This window comes from Alexandromys fortis, unplaced genomic scaffold, assembly GCF_014885135.2.
Source record: "Alexandromys fortis isolate MF-2015 unplaced genomic scaffold, M_Fortis_MF-2015_v1.1 scaffold_112, whole genome shotgun sequence".
Lineage (NCBI taxonomy): Eukaryota > Metazoa > Chordata > Mammalia > Rodentia > Cricetidae > Alexandromys > Alexandromys fortis.
The window spans coordinates 2793408-2814051 of NW_026068013.1; the positions used below are offsets into that span (position 1 = coordinate 2793408).

Below are 20644 nucleotides of genomic sequence, written 5' to 3' on the forward strand. Positions count from 1 at the left end.
GGGTGACGTGGAAGTGACATAAAGCTTTTACCCTCAAACTGATGTGCTTCCTGCATCAAGGTTGGACGACCCATACCTCTCCGAACAGTGCCAACTGGGTTTCAAGTGGATAATGGGACACTTGTTATCCAAACCATCACAACTTATAAAACTGGCCAGGTAGAGTGAGTGATGTTCTTGAAGAGGAAGTGGAAGATGCACATTTAATCAAGGAGCAAAATGACCAGAATAGAGAGCGTATACAGACAAAGTTTCTCAATATAGAATTTGACAGTTTTAGCACATTTACAATCACAAAGAGAGTGAATACATTCAATGAAACTGAACCGTTTCAAACATCTTGAATTAAGATGAAACTGAAGGAAAGCAAATGTTGCCAATGATGGATAATGATTTTCTAGTAAGAAGGAAGGAAAGAAGGGTCTTAAATAGACAATACCCAGTGGTGGGAATTAACCTGCTGGTAAAATATTTTTTTTCTCTGCACTGACTTGAGAGTACACCAATATATCCTGCATATGATTACTTTATTTATCTTATTATTTTATTTTTTGACAGATGAATCTTTTAATGAAAACAAAACAAAACAAACAAGAGAAAACTGCAAAAAGTAGTACCACTCATTTCTTCAAATCCAGACAGGTCTGAGTATGTTCTTCACCTTGGGAGGTGGCCTGAACACACAACCACTATGCAATCTCGTTGGTAGGGCTCTAGTGTCAACTGCTCCTGGGGCTTCAGGTTCTCTTGTTGCATCTTCTTCACCTCAGATGGAAACACAGCTTCCACAAAGACTGTGGAGCCAATATTACTGGCTTTAAAGGAAATTACAAAGTATCCTCTATTCTGCAGGAAGGTGTGAGCATTCAGAACCACAGTCTGAGTTTGATCTGGCTGGGTCCTATTGGCAAAGACCATGTCCACTACCACAATAAGCATACGGTATTAGTGTGGATGAATAATGTTGGTTCTGTGCTTGGTCAAATTGATGAGGTCATAGTCGGAGTGGCGGGAGAACTCAAGAGCATAGACCAGATCATCCACGCAGATTATATCACAGATGTGGAGGTCAGTAATACCCTAGGCTGCCCTAGGGTAGAGCATCTTGGGCACCCAACATCCCTCTTGCTGTGAACCTGATCCACATCACCCAGGATTGCTGCTGCCAGCTCGGAATCTAAGGGGTTATAGGCTTGGTACTGAATTTTGTCATCTGTTTCTGAAATATTCTTTGCTCCTCATACACAGATTCTCTAGAGAACAGATTCTTTGTGACAAGGGCACCTTCCTTCCCAAGACAGATAAAGATGCCTTCATGCTGCTGCAGGTCCACCATTACTTGTTCTTCCTTGACTGGTTTCCTCTTTTGCCTTCCCGGCCACCACCTGGACCCTCGTTGCCCCCACAGTGGAAGTCTCCACCTCGTCTGCCACCTCCTCTACTTCTTCTGCCCCAAAGCCTCTGCTTCTGCCTCCACCTTGACCTCTACCAGTTGCCTCTACTGTCTCTGTCATCAAAGCCTTGCCTGCCACCTAAACAGCCCCCTGGTTTCATCACCCTGTTTCTTGTTGTGTTGCTCCAGCAATCCACAGTGTTCGCCAGTCCACGAACCACAGGCTTTTGCATGTGCTGATTATTTTAAGTGTATTATGAGAAAAAGAATTAGAAACTAGTTTCTCGAAGAAATAGACTACTAGTTCTTTCTAATGAGCAGAAATTTGTCAATATTTATCTAGTTCAAATAAATACAGATAACACTAATGGGCTATAGGTATAGCAACAAAATATCCAATACAATTACAGAAGACCATAGAAAGTGACATATGGAATCTTTACTAAATATTTAGTCAGTGTTACTTGTGCTCATATGTATTGTTATATTTTAAGATCACTTAGATCAGTGGTTCTCAACCTTCCTAATACTGTGACTCTTTGATACAGCTCCTCATGTTGTGAAGACCCCTCAATAATAAAATTATTTTTATCACTACTTCATAACTGTAATTTTGCTACTGTTATGAATCATAATGTAAATATTTGATATGCAATCCCCAAATGGGTTGAGACTCAAAGGTTAAGGATCACTGACTCAGTGCCATTATTACCTCAATTGTGTAGGAATTCAAAGTCATAAAATGATCAAGTTTTCTAGAAAAAAGTAATAGTCAGCAGACACTGAGAAGACAAATGCACTGAGTATATTCTTTGTATGTGTGCATGTTTCTGTCTATAGCCAACTGTCATTCATCAGTTGTTCTATCCATCCGCACATGCCCCTTCTATCCAAACATCTACGAGCAGAACGTTCAATACATGATTGACGCTTTGTATATTATACAATCCAGTGTTACGATGACTGTCTGAAAAAATCCAGGTCCCGGGGAGAATAATAGTATATTCTGAAAATGATAGATTAAGACAAATTGACTAGCTAGTGCATCTCTGACCTAGATATATTAGCTCTTTCAAATATCAAGTCAAGAAGTCTTATTATATAGTATTTTCTTCGAGATAACACCTTATTTTAAGCAAAGACGCCTTAATGAAATTTGTTTTAATAAAGCCTTTAAAGTGAATTTTGTTTTCATGCTAAGTGTGAGATGTGACGAGCACAGAGAGTCAGTATACTTCTAGTATTTCAGAGATAATGAAACTTAGAAATAACAAACAAAATCAGAGCTACATTAAAGCTGTAGCTATCATCCTCGGTGATTATACAGCCTGACAAATGCCAGTCAAACAAATTATGTGTCTTGAAATTGACACAGAGCAGTTAGAGGTGTTACCTGATTGGAAAGCTCGAGGTGGAATCAGATGCAGAGATGCAGGCCTGATCTAAATGATGCATTGAACAGAGATTAAACCACAGCGTTCATTCAATATCAACTGCTGAACATGGAGATAAAATGACACCATTTTCAAACCTCTAATACCATTTCACATTCTAGACAATTTCTTGAAGAAACGTTGCAGAAATGTTGGTAAATATCAGTGAGCTGTACTAATTGGCTATCTTCATCTGTGCTTTAGTGGTATTATAGTGTTGTTCAGTAAAAAGGGGAACAGTTTCTATAATATACCTTCACTTATTCCACTAGCTAACTGCCCATCATCATTTGGTTCATTTTTGCCTATGCTTAGATGGCACAGAGGAAAGCACAAAGGAATTAGATTTTTCCCGTTTGTTTTACCATACAAGCTTTGTCATAAACTCCATAATGCTGAGAACACACACTAAACAACCCAAGCAAATAGTCTCCTGAGAACATGGCCGCCTTTAGAAAATGGTCCTCCTTTTTCATTTGAGACTATAATTATTATCGCTTTTCACTTCACTGTGTGGGTTTGCTATATTAAAATAGTTTTTAAGGAGAGTAATGATGAGGCAAGGTCATGTGACACAGCTATATTTCCACAAGTTGGTACTGTGCATACATTTTCAAAGTACATGTGGGTTAATGCAAAATAAGAAGTGGTTTAGCATTGGCTCCTAAAGCTGGAGAGATGGCTCAAGGATTTATATCGTTTTGCTCCTGGATAGCCCCCTCGTAATGTTGCTAACAACTGTGCAGGGCAGATCAGAATGACCTGCAACTTCAGTTCCAGGAGAATCAGTGCTTTGGCCTTTCTGGGCCCTCTCACATACATACACATGAACACATAACATATACACTAATACACACATATGATTAAAACTGTCATCAGTCTTCAATACTGTGACTTGTGTAAATGTATCTATGCTGCCTTGTGTTGAGTCTCTGCATCCACCCATCTTCCACCTGCTGAGGAAAATAGTTATTAAAACTACTATTTGAACAGATAGCTGCTCTTAGGTTCCTGGTTTCTCATCTACTCTGTAATTTGTTTTTGAGAAAACTTGGGACAGGATTTCTGTGAAAGAGCTTGGTAAGTAGAACTTCACCCAGGGGCTCTTTCTTTTTCTAACAAAGCACAAACTGTTTTGTTTGTTTTTGTGACTAGGTTATTTCACTTAGTAGAATATCCAAGACATTCCGCCATACAATAACATACTTCCAAAATTTTTTCAAAGGTACCATAACTTCTTACTGTATGCACACACCATGGTTTAGCAACTCATTTGTGGCAACTTGTGTGGCTTCTGCATTTTGATTATTGTTACTAATGCAGATATGAGCACCAATAACAAACTTCTAAAGTGTTTTATAAATCTTTCCATACCAGACTTATACTTCATGCTTGCTCTCTACAAACATACACACAACATAGGTATTTTATCATTGTGAAATTAAATGCATTCTTTAATCAGAAGCATAAAACACAATGGAACGAAAATGTCAACAAGTTCCAGCTCAGATTTCAGTGTTCTGCTGAAACATCCAAAATTTCTACAAATGTTCTTTAAATGTTTCCATGAAAAGAACTCATTACCTCACCATCTCTTCTCATGACAGCCTTTTAAATATTTAAAGATGGTTATCATATTTCCACAAAGCTTCTCTTTCCAGACAACACACACAATTTTCTCTAAAGTTCAAAACTGTCATCCAAAGAGATGTCTTTGACATATTTCAAATCTAGAGAACACCATGGGCAACAGGATTGCAGGCTCTACAGAATTGTCAAAACAGAAAATCTTATGTAGGGGGCTTTGCAAGTTTGTAATGAGGTGTGTTCTTTGAATAGTCCAAGAGAAAATTCACATTTTTACTTCAATTTAGTTTAAATCATGTGACATATCAAGAAACATGTTGTGAGGCATTCTCTCTTAAAAGGGTTTTTATTACACTTCCTTGAAAAGTTGAGCTGAGATGGACTTCCAAGTGCCACTTGGGTGTTCTTGGAGAAATATGTGATGACCAGGCTTTACGTGTTGCTGTTCATAACTATTGACATACAATTTCAGGGAATCTGATACCGTTGATACCATACGTTATTAAAAGCATCCTCTTGAAATGGATATATATAACTATCATTTATATCATTTAGGAAAATCAAGGTATTATTTTCAAAACTAAAAAATATAAGTGTAAAATTAAAGAATTTGTGTATGTTTATATTTATTTGGAGAACATCTATGTAGCTCAGGCTTGCCTTAAACCCCATAACTTCCAGCCTGAGTATCTGTAGTATCTTATGATAAATATATGCCACTATATCCTTTTTATATAAATACATAAAGATTAAGATTTGTATATATCTATTTGGTGTCAGGTAATGGTTTAAGGCATACACAAATTGTGTGACGTCTCAATCAGTTTATCTATATGTATAGTCACAAATTGCGTCAAATTTTATTATTAAGATGTGTAAGATGCATTATCTAGCTTTCAGAAACTTTCGTCAGGATGCCACCCCATGGTGTTGTAGCTCCGTGGATCCACCCCCATGATATTGTAGCTCTGTGAATCCACCCCATGGTGTTGTAGCTCCGTGGATCCACCCCCATGATATTGTAGCTCCGTGAATCCACCCCATGGTGTTGCAGCACCGTGGATCCACCCATAGTGTTGTAGGACTGTGGATCTTCTGATTCTAATCTATCAGTCACATTGCTCTTTGAACATTTCCTTATCAATACTACCACGCTTACTCCAGGCTCTGACTATCATCATTTCTGTCTAAGTTCTAAAAGGTAGACTAATTTATATTGGCTATGCATGAGATCATGTGGTACTTGCCTTTATATTAGGCCCAGCTTTGCTCACTTAACATAATAACATCCAGTTACATTCTCTTTGTCTCAAATATTTTGATGGATGAGAAGTATTACATGTCCTATATACAGACAATGTTTTCATTATTTATTTATCAATCAAGAGGATCATGAAATGCCTCTGTTTCTTGACTATCATATCAACTGTTATAATGGACAGGGGAATATAGTTGTCTTTTCTAGACTGACGCATTACAGCTTAGTTCTATACTTAATTTGGGGTGTAATAGTCTATACTGTTCTTTAAATAAATGCACCTTCCCACTGTCTTAGTTAAGGTAGTTATTGCTGTGAATGCAGTACCAAAAACAACTTGGGGAGGAAAGTGTTAATTTCAACTAAGTTTTCATATTATAGAAAGAAATTCAGGGTTGCAACTCAAGCAGGAAATTGGAGGCACCAGCTAATGCAGAGGTCATGGAAGATTCCTGCTTATTTGCTTGATTCTCCTGGCTTGCTCAGTTTGTTTTCTTACAGATCCTTGACCCACCAGATCAGGGCTGGGATCAATCCCAATGGAATGGGGCCTCTACTATTAATTACTAATTCAGGCCTGTCCACAGCCTGAGTTTATGAAGGCATTTCCTCACTTGAGGGTTCCTTTCCTCAAATGACTCTAGCTTGTATCAAGTTGACATAAAACTAGGTAGCATAACCAACCATAGTGTGCAAGGCTGGGCCACCCTCCACATGCTGTCTAGAAGTGGTAGCATTTTGGGTTGCAGGTACAAACTGAAACTCATGTCTGTCCTGGTTGTAAACTCATCTCTGCCTGGTGTAAGGGTAAGGCAGTCTAGGCCGTCTTTGAGCCCTGGCCTGCACATGGAACTTCCAGTTTCTACAAGGTGCCTAGAATAATAAGGTCCAAAATAAATCCTCAGGATAGCTTTGTACCTCGCTCCCAAGGAGGTGGAATCTTATTGCCTTTTACACGTCCTGATGATGGAGCAGGGATGGGGGAGCCACTAAGCCTCCTGACAAAAGGCTCAGTCTTTGTGCATTGCTTGGATTTGGGAGGCATCAGGATTCTGTCAAGCACTGGGTTTCACCATGGGAAACCTTGAACTGCATCTTATGTTTAAGGAACCCTCAAAGCAAAAGTAACCTTCCCTTGCTGAGATGCTTGGAGGAGTAGCCTTCCTCAGCGTTTCTTTACATTGGGGTGGTACTGCATGGTTGCTCCATGGTCTTTGACGGGGTGATGAGAAGATGACATTTCACTTTCAGCTTTAGAATACACAGCTTGCTGCTGCAGCCTAGACAGAGTTATGGAGCCTGCCATAATAGCTACAATCTTTAGTATCCAGTACTCTGAAAACAAGCAGCGAATGGCATAGATGTAAAATCCTCCACCAGAGCACAAGATTATTTCTTTGTTGAGAATTTAGATAACACCAGAAGTTTCTAGTGATGAGACTTCAGCTGCACACATTTAGATGTAATGCTGCTGAACATGCACAAGATGACAATTCATAAGTTTAAATTCATAAGCACGTGGACAATTTCACAGGACCCCACAGAGGTATAAAACCAATCCCACAATATTTCCAAGGGATGTACAAAAATAAAAATAGTATTTCAGACTCTACTTCTAAATCTCATGTTATTATTATTTCTACTACATCTGCAGTTACTTTCTCGACTACAGTTTTGAATATTGTAAATCATTATATGTCCAAAGTATGCAATAATTTTCCAGTACTTTGAAAGGTAGTAAACTCATCGACTAAACAGTAATCAGTTGAGAAACAGTGTGGCACCTTATCACAAAATATAAGATTCATATTGATGTTGGATTTAATTGCATGGAATGAGTATTTCCTAAATTTGATACGTGTCTACAAGGATTTAGACTTTCTGCTTACCAAGTTAGTATGAACAAGTGGCTGGTTTACACATTGTAAAGTATAACAGAACTGCCGCCCTATACTAAATTGTACACAGAGTTATTTTAATGACCCTATAGTGCTTGTTAACATAATATAATAAAAATAACTATAGGGCTATTTACATGCAAGTATATGCTATAAAAGAATAAAGACACGTTCATCATAACTTTTCATTGTGCTTTTAAGTCAACTCTACAAGCAACACTTTGCTTTACTGATGTTGATAATTATAAGGTATGATATTTATATCTTCAAGAAGACCCTTCACAAAATAAAATGTAGAATTTTATTATAAGAAAGTCCATTATATTTACTATAGAAGGAAAAAATCAACATCAAACATGAATTTTTTAACAACATTAGCAGATTGTAATTGGAAACTTAACACCTCTATTTAAACTCTGACTCACCTGATAATTTTAGTCTCATTACAGATGTACTAAAAGTAATGATTTCAAACTAAACATAGAAAGTAAGTGATTGTTTTATTGTCACTTATTTTAGCTTTTGTCAAAGAAGAAAGCATCACCAAAATCTTAGCATGTTCCTAATCTAGGAAATAAGGCAAGATACTTAATAAAAACATGTATTATCAAAGTGTAAGATGGAAAATCAGTGGAAACACAAGAGGGCTTAATTCCATTCTTAAAAATTGATTTATCAAGTTTATATCTCAATTAGACTAGGAAAATAGATGTTTTTTAAGTTGGTGTCTGGTTTACATACACAAGGGCACTTTTTAAAAACACCATTATGAAGAAGAAAGTTATGTCAACTTCAAGAGAAACAGGTAAAAATGGAGGTCATATTTTAAGACAGTTAAGCTAGCCTCAGAAACACAAATAGCACATTCTATCTCATTTGTGCTTCTAGCCTTTATATAGACATATAAAGTAATGTATTTATGTATGGCAAGAAATTAAAGGTGAAACTGATCAGGGGAAAGAGGAGTCAAGCAAAAGGATGGGGGGAGAGAGAGGGTCTGGGCATGAGAGATATAAATGCATATACATGTATGATAGTTTCACAACAATTTGAAAATAGTGACACACATTTTATATTTTTATTTCAAAATATCTTTTGTTTGACTTGAGTGTGATGTTTAGTCACCTTCCAGTGTTTATTTGCCAGTGTTTTCAGAGTAGCAAATGTAAAACACTGTAGTGATGAATAAGTATGAGTTTATCTTTCCCTCTAGAGCTACTATTCTAGTAAAGGTTCCAGTTACTTTCAAGTGAGCTCACGTAAGAGCCTCCATGTGCCTACACTTCTTCCATAATTGCCTCATTTCAACTATTTACCTCCATGGAGCAGCTAAAATGTGTGTGTGTGTGTCTGTGTGTGCACGTGCACACACATCTAATATATCACAGTAGATCTTTTATGAGAATATGTTTTTTTTTACTTACTCCTCATATGATACGTAAATGAACCTCAGTAAAAGATGATAAATTATTTAAAGTTTTCCTCAGAAATAATGTGACTTTGTCCTCCTCCCCATCTTCTTCCCCCCTCCCCTCTCATCATTGTAGTTTTCTTCTTCTTCTTCTTCTTCTTCTTCTTCTTCTTCTTCTTCTTCTTCTTCTTCTTCTTCTTCTTCTTCTTCCTTCTCCTCCTCCTCCTCCTCTTCCATCTCCTCCTCCTTCTTTCCTTCTTTCTTTTTCTTTTTTTTTCTTCTACATTTTCCTAAATTTCACCAAGATCCTGCCCTTTGCTCATCCCTGTCCATTCTCTCACCTTAGCCTTGGTCTAGCTTGCAATGCCAAACCTATATACATTATTACATTTCTGTCTTACATGTACTGTTTATTTTGTTCTTAGTAGTTTTGGAGATGTTGAAAAAATCATTCCTGTTATCAAGCAGACCACATCCTTTTTGAGCAAAAATCATCAATATATGATACAATATTATTTACTTCTCTCGGTGCTCTACCAGCAGCCAATCCATGCTTACACTGCACCCCTTGTTCAGTAGATGTTCATTTCTTTGTCAGTTTCTTATCATCCAGGATAATCTTTATTCCTCATTGTTAGGGAATGTTTATGAGTTTATATATTTATTTTTATAGTAAATTATTAACATTTCCCACTTATAAATACTATATTTAAGCAACAAAAAACACTTCTGTAAGAATCTATTTTGTCTTTTATCTAGAACCAATCTTTATATTTTTCTATAGAAGCAAATCCAGTAAGTCATTTGTGGAACAAATATACACTATACATAGTTGAAGTGTTTCAGAACAATCTCTACACAAGAATAACCTTCTAATCTTTAATCAAAGCAAGAAGTGGTTAAAACAATCATGGCTAAATGAAGCCACAGTCCTCTCATAAGAAACATTTAGAAACGCTAACAACACACCAAATAACCCAATTTATAAGTGCAAATAAAATTGGACACAAAGGAAAACTTGATATTCTAATAAACCCATGGGTTTAATATTAAACTCTCACAAACAACTCAAGAGAAACAGGTACACAACTTGCAAGAGTTAGGGATGACAAAAATGGATAGGTAGACTGGGTTGGAAAAGTGAAATTAGACCATTCTGGTCAGGTCACACACACCGATTAGAGGAAACCTTTATTCTCCGGGCTCAGGTGAGAATGATTACATGGAAATCTGACTGTGCGACCTTAAAAACAATGTGTAGTTAATGTAGTAATTGAGTACTACTTACTCACAGCTGAGTTTTCACAGGTGATATTTGATAGCATCAAATTTAGTTGTGAGACCTCATGTGAGACCTCATTTTCTTTTTTTTTTTTTTTTTTTTTTTNTTTTTTTTTTTTTTGGTTTTTCGAGACAGGGTTTCTCTGTGGTTTTGGAGCCTGTCCTGGAACTAGCTCTGTAGACCAGGCTGGTCTCGAACTCACAGAGATCCACTTGCCACTGCCTCCCGAGTGCTGGGATTAAAGGCGTGTGCCACCATCGCCCGGCTGAGACCTCATTTTCTTCATCTAAGTCCTGGACTTCATTCACAAGGTATCATTGAGGAGGACCCTGGTAAGAGCACTTGTTGCTCTGCAGAGAGCCTGGGCTCAATTACCAGCACCCAGCTCACAAAAACCTGTAATTCTAGTCTTGTAAATCTGATACCCTCTTCTGGCCTTTGCTTTTGCATCACATATGTGGTACACACCCATACAAGCAGGCAAAACATTCATATACACAAAACACAAAAAACAGATATTTTTTTAAATAATGTAGAGAATGCATTTTTCATTGCTGTACTAGAATTTTGTTGACATGTTTTTATTTCAGCATATTATACATGTTTTAGTAAATGTTACTTATTTGTTTGAAACTATAATTGTTGTTAGATTTCAAGACATACCATAATGCCTTTAACACTGATTTTGCCAATGTGTAAAAAATTTAATTCATGTTGTTCAAAATAAATATATAAATACAACTGGCTCAATCCATTTAGTGTAACCTAAGCTTATAAGAATTCAGGCCTGGCACTGGAAACCTGCCCAATTTCTCAAGTCTAGTGAGGTGATGAGCCTTAGAGGAGACCCATCTACCATCACTTTCATAAACAATGTAACTTTTAACCAAATTCTAAATAGTTATCTTTAAACCAGCAGGGCAGTGTAGCTCTCACTACTCAGCAAAGAAACTGTTGCCTGTGACAAACCAATATAGAACGCCACACACTGGCCAAATACAGAAAAAAAACTTATGACTACATCTAAAACACAACTCCTGAATCAAAGGCTCAACAAACCTTGTAGAAGAGGAACCAAAAAAAAAAAAAAAAAAGAGCCAGAGGACAAGAAAATCTTCTGGGAGGTTGTGCCCACACAACATTATATGACTGCCTGGAAAGATCTGAACAAGTAGAACACCAATAGATGTAGTAACGCGGAAGGCAGAAGCCTCACAGTGCACCACCCATAAAGGAAGAACTATAGGCAACTAGGAAATGCTGAGATTAGAAGAAAGAACACTCCCCAAGGATGAGCCCCTAACTGGGTACCCAATACAATTGGTCAGCTCTGAATTCTCATATATATACACTCAACACTAAATGATGTATGAGTGTGTGTGTACCATATATGTTAATGGTATAATATAATAAATAATATAGTGTGGTGTAAAATATAAGTATGCATAAAGCTAAATTCATTTTATATATAAGCATATTATATATATAATATATATAGAGAGAGTCATGTTTTCATGTGCAAATGAGATTTCTTTATAATATTCTTGTTTATTATTTGGATTTGTATCCCCAAATCTGATTCTAATTATAAGCTCTTAAATTAATTTGATGTTTTCATTTGCGTGTTTCCTCTTTGATCAATCTTCAGATTAATAAATTCTATTCCTTGGTTATTAATCTAGTGATCTATTCATCTGAAGACTTTTCAGTTTTAATAAGGAACTAAAAGTTTCACTTGATTCTGTTTTCAAATCTTTTTCTTTCTCTTCTCTTTTAATTTCTTTCATTACACATATTTCATATCTATACTATTTTATATAACTCAACTAATTAATTTTCATTAATTATTTCTAGACTTAATTTATTCAGATATTATTTAGACTGATATCAGTTCCTTTCTCACACTTTAAAAATGACTAATAATTTTAGATGATGGATTTCTCATTGACTGGTTGGTAGCCATGAACACTCTGCAGAACTTATGTTGAAGATGCCTTCATCTGGGAAGGACCTGCAATTTTGAGTGATTTTTGCTGTATTTGGTAGTATATTTCTTAGACTTCAAAGTCAGTAAAAAGCAAAGTCACAGGCACTCAGAGCCATCAAGGGTGTTCAATGAGCATAAATCCTAGGGTATAATAGCCTTACTCTAGGCTAACAGATATCCATTTATATTGCCTTCATTGTCCTCAACAGCCTTTTCCTGCTTAATTCTTCCACCAAATGGACCTTATAGTTTTCTCTGTTTTCTGGGGCAGTGTTTTCTCTCCATTAATCAATACTGATTATTGCCTTGGCAGTATCAAGACTTGCCTGGTGGGTAAACCTCTTGGCATGCCTGTAAAGAATTATCTAGACCAGGTGAGTTGACGTATCATCTTTAACAATAAGAAAAAGTGAGCTGAACACCAAATTTCCCTCTGCCTTTCAGTTTGGAACAGAATGTGAGCCACTTCCTCAAACTCCTGCCACTATATGTTTTTACCAAAATCAGCTGCACCTTCAGTCTCTGAGGCAAAACCAGCTTTCAGTTCATTTGTCAGGTATTTTGTCATAGCAACAAGAACAGTAATTAATATAAGATCCAATCCCATGATTTGTAAAAGTCCTTTCTCCATGATCCTTTTATTCACTGTTTTGCTATTAAAAATTATTTAATTTAGATGCAATAAACTTTTATTTCTCTCCCGACCTTTCTTATTGTTAATGACTTATTTCCTCCATGTGAAATTTTTCAGAATTTTATTTAAACACTTTTGTTTTCTGAGAGTCCAGTTTTTCATCTTCATAAAAATTCCGTGAGGAAACAGAACCCTTGTCTTTTTTGTTCATGGCAATATAGCCATTGTTTATTCTGGGAACATAAACTAGAATATGAAAATATGTTATGTAAATAGATGGCTGAAATCATTTGTAAACTCAGCCTATTTTCAAATCAACAGATTTCTTTTATAATTTCAGAAAGCTATATTAGATTTAAAAAATAACCCAATTTGCTATTTTTGTCCTCTCTGAGGAGATTGTTTAAAAACAGAAATATTATGCTTTGTTGCCTAGAAACCTATGAGACAGATATTTAAGCCATCAAACCCCGCTGGAATCTGCTGAAAGCACTGAACCACCTGTAATTACTGACAACGCACATGGTGCATGCGTTGCGTGTAATCGGGCACAGGCACCGTAACAAAGAAGTGTGATATTGTTGTGAAGACTGAAGGAATAACATTTAAAATTCTCAACCGTACTCTCATAAATAAGCAGGGGATTTAGAAAGACTAGTTGATAACATGAACTTATTCAATTATTAAGATATCTTCTTAAGTTTGCTGAAGTTTTAAAAATCTCACACGACAGAGTGATTTAATGGCAACCCCATCAGCTCAATGCAGTTCAAAGCTGTTCAAACAAATGAGTTAAGCCAATTTGCAAATGTCAAGCATGTCCCTTTAAATTGGTTCATTAACTCACTTTTGGAAACCTGTGTCAAGAACCAGGAGTTACTGGCATTGCTCATTAGCTGATCTCCTGGACAGGGTAAATAGGTTTAGATGGAATTAGACTGATTAGTCTCCCTAAAATTCAGCGCAGCCTAGCTTTTCCCAACTGCTTTCTCTATGGTGGGTAGTAGCAAAACGTTTCCAGTCTTGCAGAATTTAGAGGGAACCAGGGAATGTCTCAGCCAATCTCTACACCAAGGTTCACTAGCAGAGACATAGGCATTTTGTTACACCTTTCCCTACTGATTTTAGTTACAGCAGGAATACAGTGAACAGCAATGAAGTAGATGTCATGCAAAAGTTAAATAGAACAGAGATTGAATGGCACTGAGAGAAAATGTAAAGTAACAAAATAGCAATCTGTAGCCTAGCAGAATGGCCAAGACACCATGTTTTGAGAAGCAGGTTTTTAGCATGAGGGTTATTCTTTGAATCCTTCATTTTTCACTCAATATTTTATTTGAAGCCTTGTTTTTTTTTCTTTTTCTGGTGTTCCTTTCATTTGAAAGGGATCACATTCATACTTAATGAGAGACAATCACAGAAAAGAAGGCCATTATATTAGGGCTTGTTAGCACCAAGGACATTCTTGAATAAGTAGGAATGAAAGGTACAGCAAAATCTAAGATATAAAATTTGGCTTTTTAGACACTCAAGCAAGTATGTCTTTACTGCAGACTGCAGCACAGCACTGTGACCCTTACTGACTGTGAGCATCTCTATTTCCTAACTTCTACTGCAGTACCCCACAGTGGGATGTCCTCATGGCTGAGGTATGTCGCTCTCTCTCTTCATGTGGTAAAGTGGCCACAAGGACACATGAGGCTTTTCCAGGAATAATGGGAGCCAAGCACATGAAACATACTCAAGTGCCTGGCATCTGTATAATATCGTTGTTCTCTGTCACCAACACACTCATCTTTCCGTCTGTGTTCTATCAGATCCCTATCCTCGGGAGCGTGAGAGCTCGATAGTTTATGGTTAGAGTCAAGTCAGTTTCTGTAAATTGTCTTACTGTTTAGAAAACATTTTATGGTGGGACAAACAGATTTGGACATAGGAAGAAAATCTGAATATTGTGTTCATTAGTCTTAGGGTGAGAAGAGAAGCCTGAGACAGGGTTAGCTGCAATGTACGGGCTAATTCCAATTGTGCTCCTAAGCCTTCCAAGCTTGCTGGCATGATGTAATGATCAGTTCTCCTTTGGTTATGAGATACACTGTTAGAATGTGGAAGGAAAACAACCCTGAGTGTCAACATGATTATAGGAAAACCTCAAATATTTTATGGTAGTAAATAATATAAATATTATTTATATTGATATATAATATATTAATCATATAATAAATTATGGGATATATTACTAAAACAGTACTTATAATTTTTCAGAAACATTCAGTTATATTTATATACTATATACTCTATACTTTCATATGTTAGTTATATATATTTCTATATTACATGAACACATTCATGCTCATATATCTCCATACTTAAAGTCTATAATGCAGCATTTCCTACTACTTTGGTTGGCATACTTGTACATACTAAAAAAGGATAAACTTTCTCAGACATTCCTTAAAGAATATATATTTAATCTTTTATATCTTTCTCTTTCTGATTCTGAAAGGCAAATAATATTATTTTTCCCAATTCTCAGATAGAAAATGTAATTTTTCTATGGCCACAAGGCAGAGAAGTTGATTGTGGTAGCTTACACCTATGATTCCAACACTTAAGAGGTTGAAGCAGAAAAATAACTACCATTTTGAAGCCTTTCCTTGCTACCGATTGAATTACATGCTAGTCTAACAATGAGACCTTTCCCAAAAGAATAAACCAATCGAACAACCAAACAGACTAAAAGGAAAAAGAGGAGTCTAGATAGTCATGCTGTGATTTGGAGTGCTTACTGTACAGTAAATCACAACGCCAAGCAGTAAGCTTCCAGAGCCAATTAGACATCCCATGCACACCACTAAACCCAGCTCAAGGGCAAGATGGCAGGATGACCACTGAGGGTGACCATCCTAGCCAAGAAAACAGGAGTCTATGCTCAGAGAGAGGCCTGCACTCTAAACATAGGTGAGGAATGATAGCTGGGACATCTGGCTATCTCTTTTGGTCTTTCCACCCTGCCTTAACACACACACACACACAGGCACATATTTAATAAATAAATAAATAAATAATAAATAAAGGAATGGCATGAATTATGATTTTGAGGAACTTAAAGTTATTAATTATTTGAAAGATGGAGTTGAGGGCCAAAATTTAAATATGGACCTGTTCATTATTCATCACTTTATAATAAAAAAGTTAAATCGTTTCAATACTTAAGTATGTTTTGTTATATATCTTAGTGAATTCAAAACTTGAGAAATAAAGTAAGTATTTAAAATTTGTGATAATAGACATAACACTATGCCAAGAGAATGTTACTTCTCAGTATGAAATAAAGACACGTGTCATTAGGCAAGGAGAAAAGCTAAGGTGGTTTTGCAGAAGGGATTAAAGCAATTTTTTTCCAGTAATGGGAAAAGGCTTCCCTCAAGCACCTCATAGAACAAAAGAGACAAAATGTAAAGTGTTCTGCCTACAGTAGATAGTCTAGCAAAATAGCTTATTTCACTGCCTTCTACTCTGTAGCATGTTCCATCAAAAGAGTAAACTTTATGTCTCTTTTCATTTTGTCAAACATAATGGAAAATGATAATGTGTCATTTCTGATTCTAAAGATCATCAGTATTGAAACACCTTGCACGTGCTAACACATGGGATCATTAGTGCCTCAGAAGCCAAAGGCTGTAAGGATAAATATTCAGACACAGGACACAGAGTATGAGAATGCTCTGCCAAGATCACGTGACATGCCCACCAAAATCACAATTGCAATATATGCAGAGGGAGGCCATGACCTCTTGCTCCATAAACAATAAGTTGCTACCATTTTAACTTAATGCAATTTGCTTAATGATGTATAGAAAAATAGCTAATTAATACTTACATTTCTAATAAAATCACTCAAAACCATGTAATTAGACACCTTTTATCAGAAAAATATACAAATCACTACACAAATATAAGAAAATATGAAAGTACAGTAATTTAGTTAATAGTAAAAAATGATAGTAAAATGTATAATGTTTTGACCATATTCAAGAGTAAAGGTTACTTTGGGACTCAAGAGAAAAAGTGACTTTTGTACTTATCAAAGACAAAATATATCATAAAAAGAGTAAATGTTTCCAGTTCTTGCATGTTTGAAAATAGTGTGACCATTTACAAACTCTTACCACCTCAATTGATGGTCAATGGAGTTTACTATTAAATCGAATATTATCCACAAACGAAAATGAAAACAACATAAATAAAAGTCAAATGACTACAGTGTTGCAAATTTCTTCCAATAGCGTTAGATATAGATAGCTTTGTGGAACATTTATTTCTCTCGTGTGACGTGTGTTGTCATAACCTGGGAGGGTTTGCTTTTTTCACTCAGATCTTCTTTCAATTCAGTGTGAAGCCAAGAAGATACAACACCAGGAAGAAGGGGAAATCAATTCTTTTCATCCCTTAAGAAAAATGGTTCCATTCCAACCACACTGACTCCTCCTTTTGCAACACACTAGAGAAGGAGATATGAGGTTCCATGATATTTGACAATACGTTTAAGTGAAGTCACGATTTTTGTTGAGAAGAGTGTGCAAGAGGGTAAAGAAAATTAATTTTACTTCTTTTATTCCATGGATGCTATCATACATGACTGAGAACCAAGAATGAAATCCCAAGGATGCTTCCTCAACTTTTAAGTAGCATGGGCACTAACAATGCCACCTCCTTCCTCCCACTTCCAGGACTCATGAGTATCACAAGTAGACAAACTACACATTAGCTTTAGTAAAAACCCAGAGCTGCTACATCAAGGACTGTCCTTAAGCACAGTTTCTGTCATTGGGCAGGCCAATTTAAAACAATTCAAAACCTTTCCAATGTTATTTCGGATATTTAACATACATATCACTTACTTATTGCAAATCTCTTAATATAATTTGAATATGAAATTGTAGAAGGGATCTCTTCCTTAAAGGCTGCTTGATGACATCTCCCCTTGGAGAAGTCAGCTTTGGTTGTCATTCCTGACACACATGCGGGGAATCACATTTCTGTAGATCTTAATATCATTTTAACTGATTCATGATGGAAAATACTAGGAATATTTAGCAACCAAAGGACTGCTTATTTTCTGAAATCACGTTTTGATTGGCCTAGAAATGTAATTTTGATTTTCCTAATAATAAATAAAATAAGATTGAAAATGCTTTAATACAAGGCAAATGATAGAATCTATTTCTGTGATTATATACAGGGAGTCAGAGTTTTCAATCTATGGAGTGGCATAAATATAAATGAAAAGAAATAATTGAAATTATATATGGTTTGATTGAGTTATAATTTAGTAGATACATTTGTCCAAGACTAGATTAAAAAAAAGTTTCCATTTGTTTTCCTTCTTAAAAGTTCTCAGTGGCAAAAATCAAATAAGTGAACAAATCAAAGAGTACAAATGGAAAAAAACTTTATTTCAGAAGATTCCCATTGATTGTGCAAATGACCACACTACAGAGTCTATGCGAGCAGTTTAAGACATGTTTGGAGCCAGCCTACCCCAGCTTGATGTGCAAGCCTTCACCCAGCCTTGTGATATTAAGTGACTCATAGAGCTCAGTCCTGTTTTCACTTTGAAGCAGTGGACTGACTGTAAAATCCTCACAGTTGCTGTGAGACCGAGGGATGAATTTTGCATTCCTGGAACACAGTGAGAGATGTTTCATGTTAGTTTTAGAATATGACCATGGAGTCCTGCTGCAGGTTTCTTGTTTTCTTTTCTCTTGCATAAGTCTAGGGAAGGTGACTGCTAAGTCATGAAGTTACTCAAAAGATCTAAGTAGAGTCCAATGTAATATGGATCCTGACAGCAGCTAGCTAGGACTTGCATCTACCTATCCATGCCATGTGAATGAAGGACCCAGTGGGTGACTTTCAGTTTTATTCAGGCTTTGTGTCACTGCAACCTCAGATGGCTCCTTCAGCAGGAGCATCCTTCCCCAGCAGTACCTGCTGCCTTAGTTAGGGTTTCTATAGCTGTGATGATACCATGACCACAGAAACTCTTACAAAGGAAATTTTTTAATTGGACTGATGTACATTTTCAGAGTTTGATCCATTACCACCATATCATCATGATGAGACATGGCGGCATGCTTACAGACATAGTGTTGGAGAAGGAGTTAAGAGTTCTCCATCTTGAACAACCAGCCAAGAGAAAGGGAACTGTGTCTCTGCCATAATATAAGAGTAGGAAATCTCGGGGCTCACCTTTACAGTGACATTGACAAGGCCGCGCCTATTCCAGTAAAGCATGACTTGTAACAGTGCAACCTCTATGGGGGCCATTCTCTTTCAAACCACTACACCCACCTACATTGTCTCACAGTCATGCCATGTAGAAAAGGTCCAAGACTAGACAGAGCTAAGGCTGTGGGCTTCGGAGGAACTAAATAGCAGCTGATAGCAAATTGAGTCGCTGGTTGTGATACTCAAATAGTTTTATGGCATCTTAAGTGCTATTCTGAAGATGGGTATCATTTACTACCGAATCTTTTCCCGTACAATAAATAAAACCACTTCAGCCATGCTAAAATACTTATAAACATTTGTGCTAGCGCTTTCATGATAGGAGCTGTACTAAGATACTGATTAAAATGCACTATTCTGTGGTAGCTTCTTGTCTAAAATAAACAGAGCAAAGAAAGTGTATTTTCTAAAAATGTTTTCCATCACTTTTGAAGGTACCTAAATTCCTTAGTTCAATGTCTGCAACTTTAGTTATATATTCTATGACTCATAGCAAAACCTCTATTGTAACTGAGATATTTTTATACAACCAAGTCATATAAGAAATGGCAAAACTAAAGCTAGCATTTCTAGCTCTAATGGTAATTCATCCATTGTTAAGCACATATCATGTTCCAGACATAGATGCACAAAGGAAGGTGTGAGAGTAAAGCTAGGAAAAACAGACCTGGTCTTTCTCCAAGTCTAGGTAGATTGACAACACCCTGATGAGTGTCCCAAAAACACAAAGGAAATTCTCATCAAGTTATATAAGCTCATTATGCAGGGCCTTCAAGATGATGGAAAAGGCATTTGCCCATTAAAATGGAGAACCAACCTCAGAACCCACATGGTAGAAGGAAAGAGCTGACTCTTGAGTGTGTAGTCCCCTGACCTCTTACAAGAAATGAATAATTGAATAATATCATAAAAGAATTAAAGAATAAAGAAAACCCACTGTGCAACAGTATGTTCCATAGGTATGTTAACACCATGCAGACACTCGGGAACTACCATGATGATACTGTCAGCTTGTCTCAGACTTTTTGTGTAATATTCCTATGAATTCATAACACCTAACAGCACAATATTAGGAACATCAGGAAAATCTTTTGGCCTTAAATTATCACGTTTCTTCTTTTTGAACTTATACATTTTTTCATATAAATAAGTCCCTGTGTGCTCAGAATGAAGAGATTATACATAGAATTATCTGTGTTCAAGAAAAAAATGAATGATGCAAAATATCCAGAGAATTAACTCTGGGATGAGAGAGGAAGGTCATATTAAATTAAATATGTTTTCTCTGAAAGGATACAGAATAGAGCTTCACTAATAGGTTTTTTTTTCTGCAAGAAAGGAAGGAATTTCTAGAAAAATTAATTGTTTTGTGCTACATCAGAGTCACAGAATAACAGTAGGGTTATTGTCCTTGTCCTGAGAGACTTAAAGCTGTGTAGATTAATCTTCACAGATTCCTTTAATACA

The 20644-nt window shown here is 36.3% G+C and overlaps 1 pseudogene; it reads right to left on the reverse strand.

The window, feature by feature from the left end:
* Positions 1-628: 628 nt before the first annotated feature.
* LOC126513708 (rRNA 2'-O-methyltransferase fibrillarin-like) lies at positions 629-19216 on the reverse strand (annotated as a pseudogene).
* Between the last annotated feature and the right edge of the window lie 1428 nt (positions 19217-20644).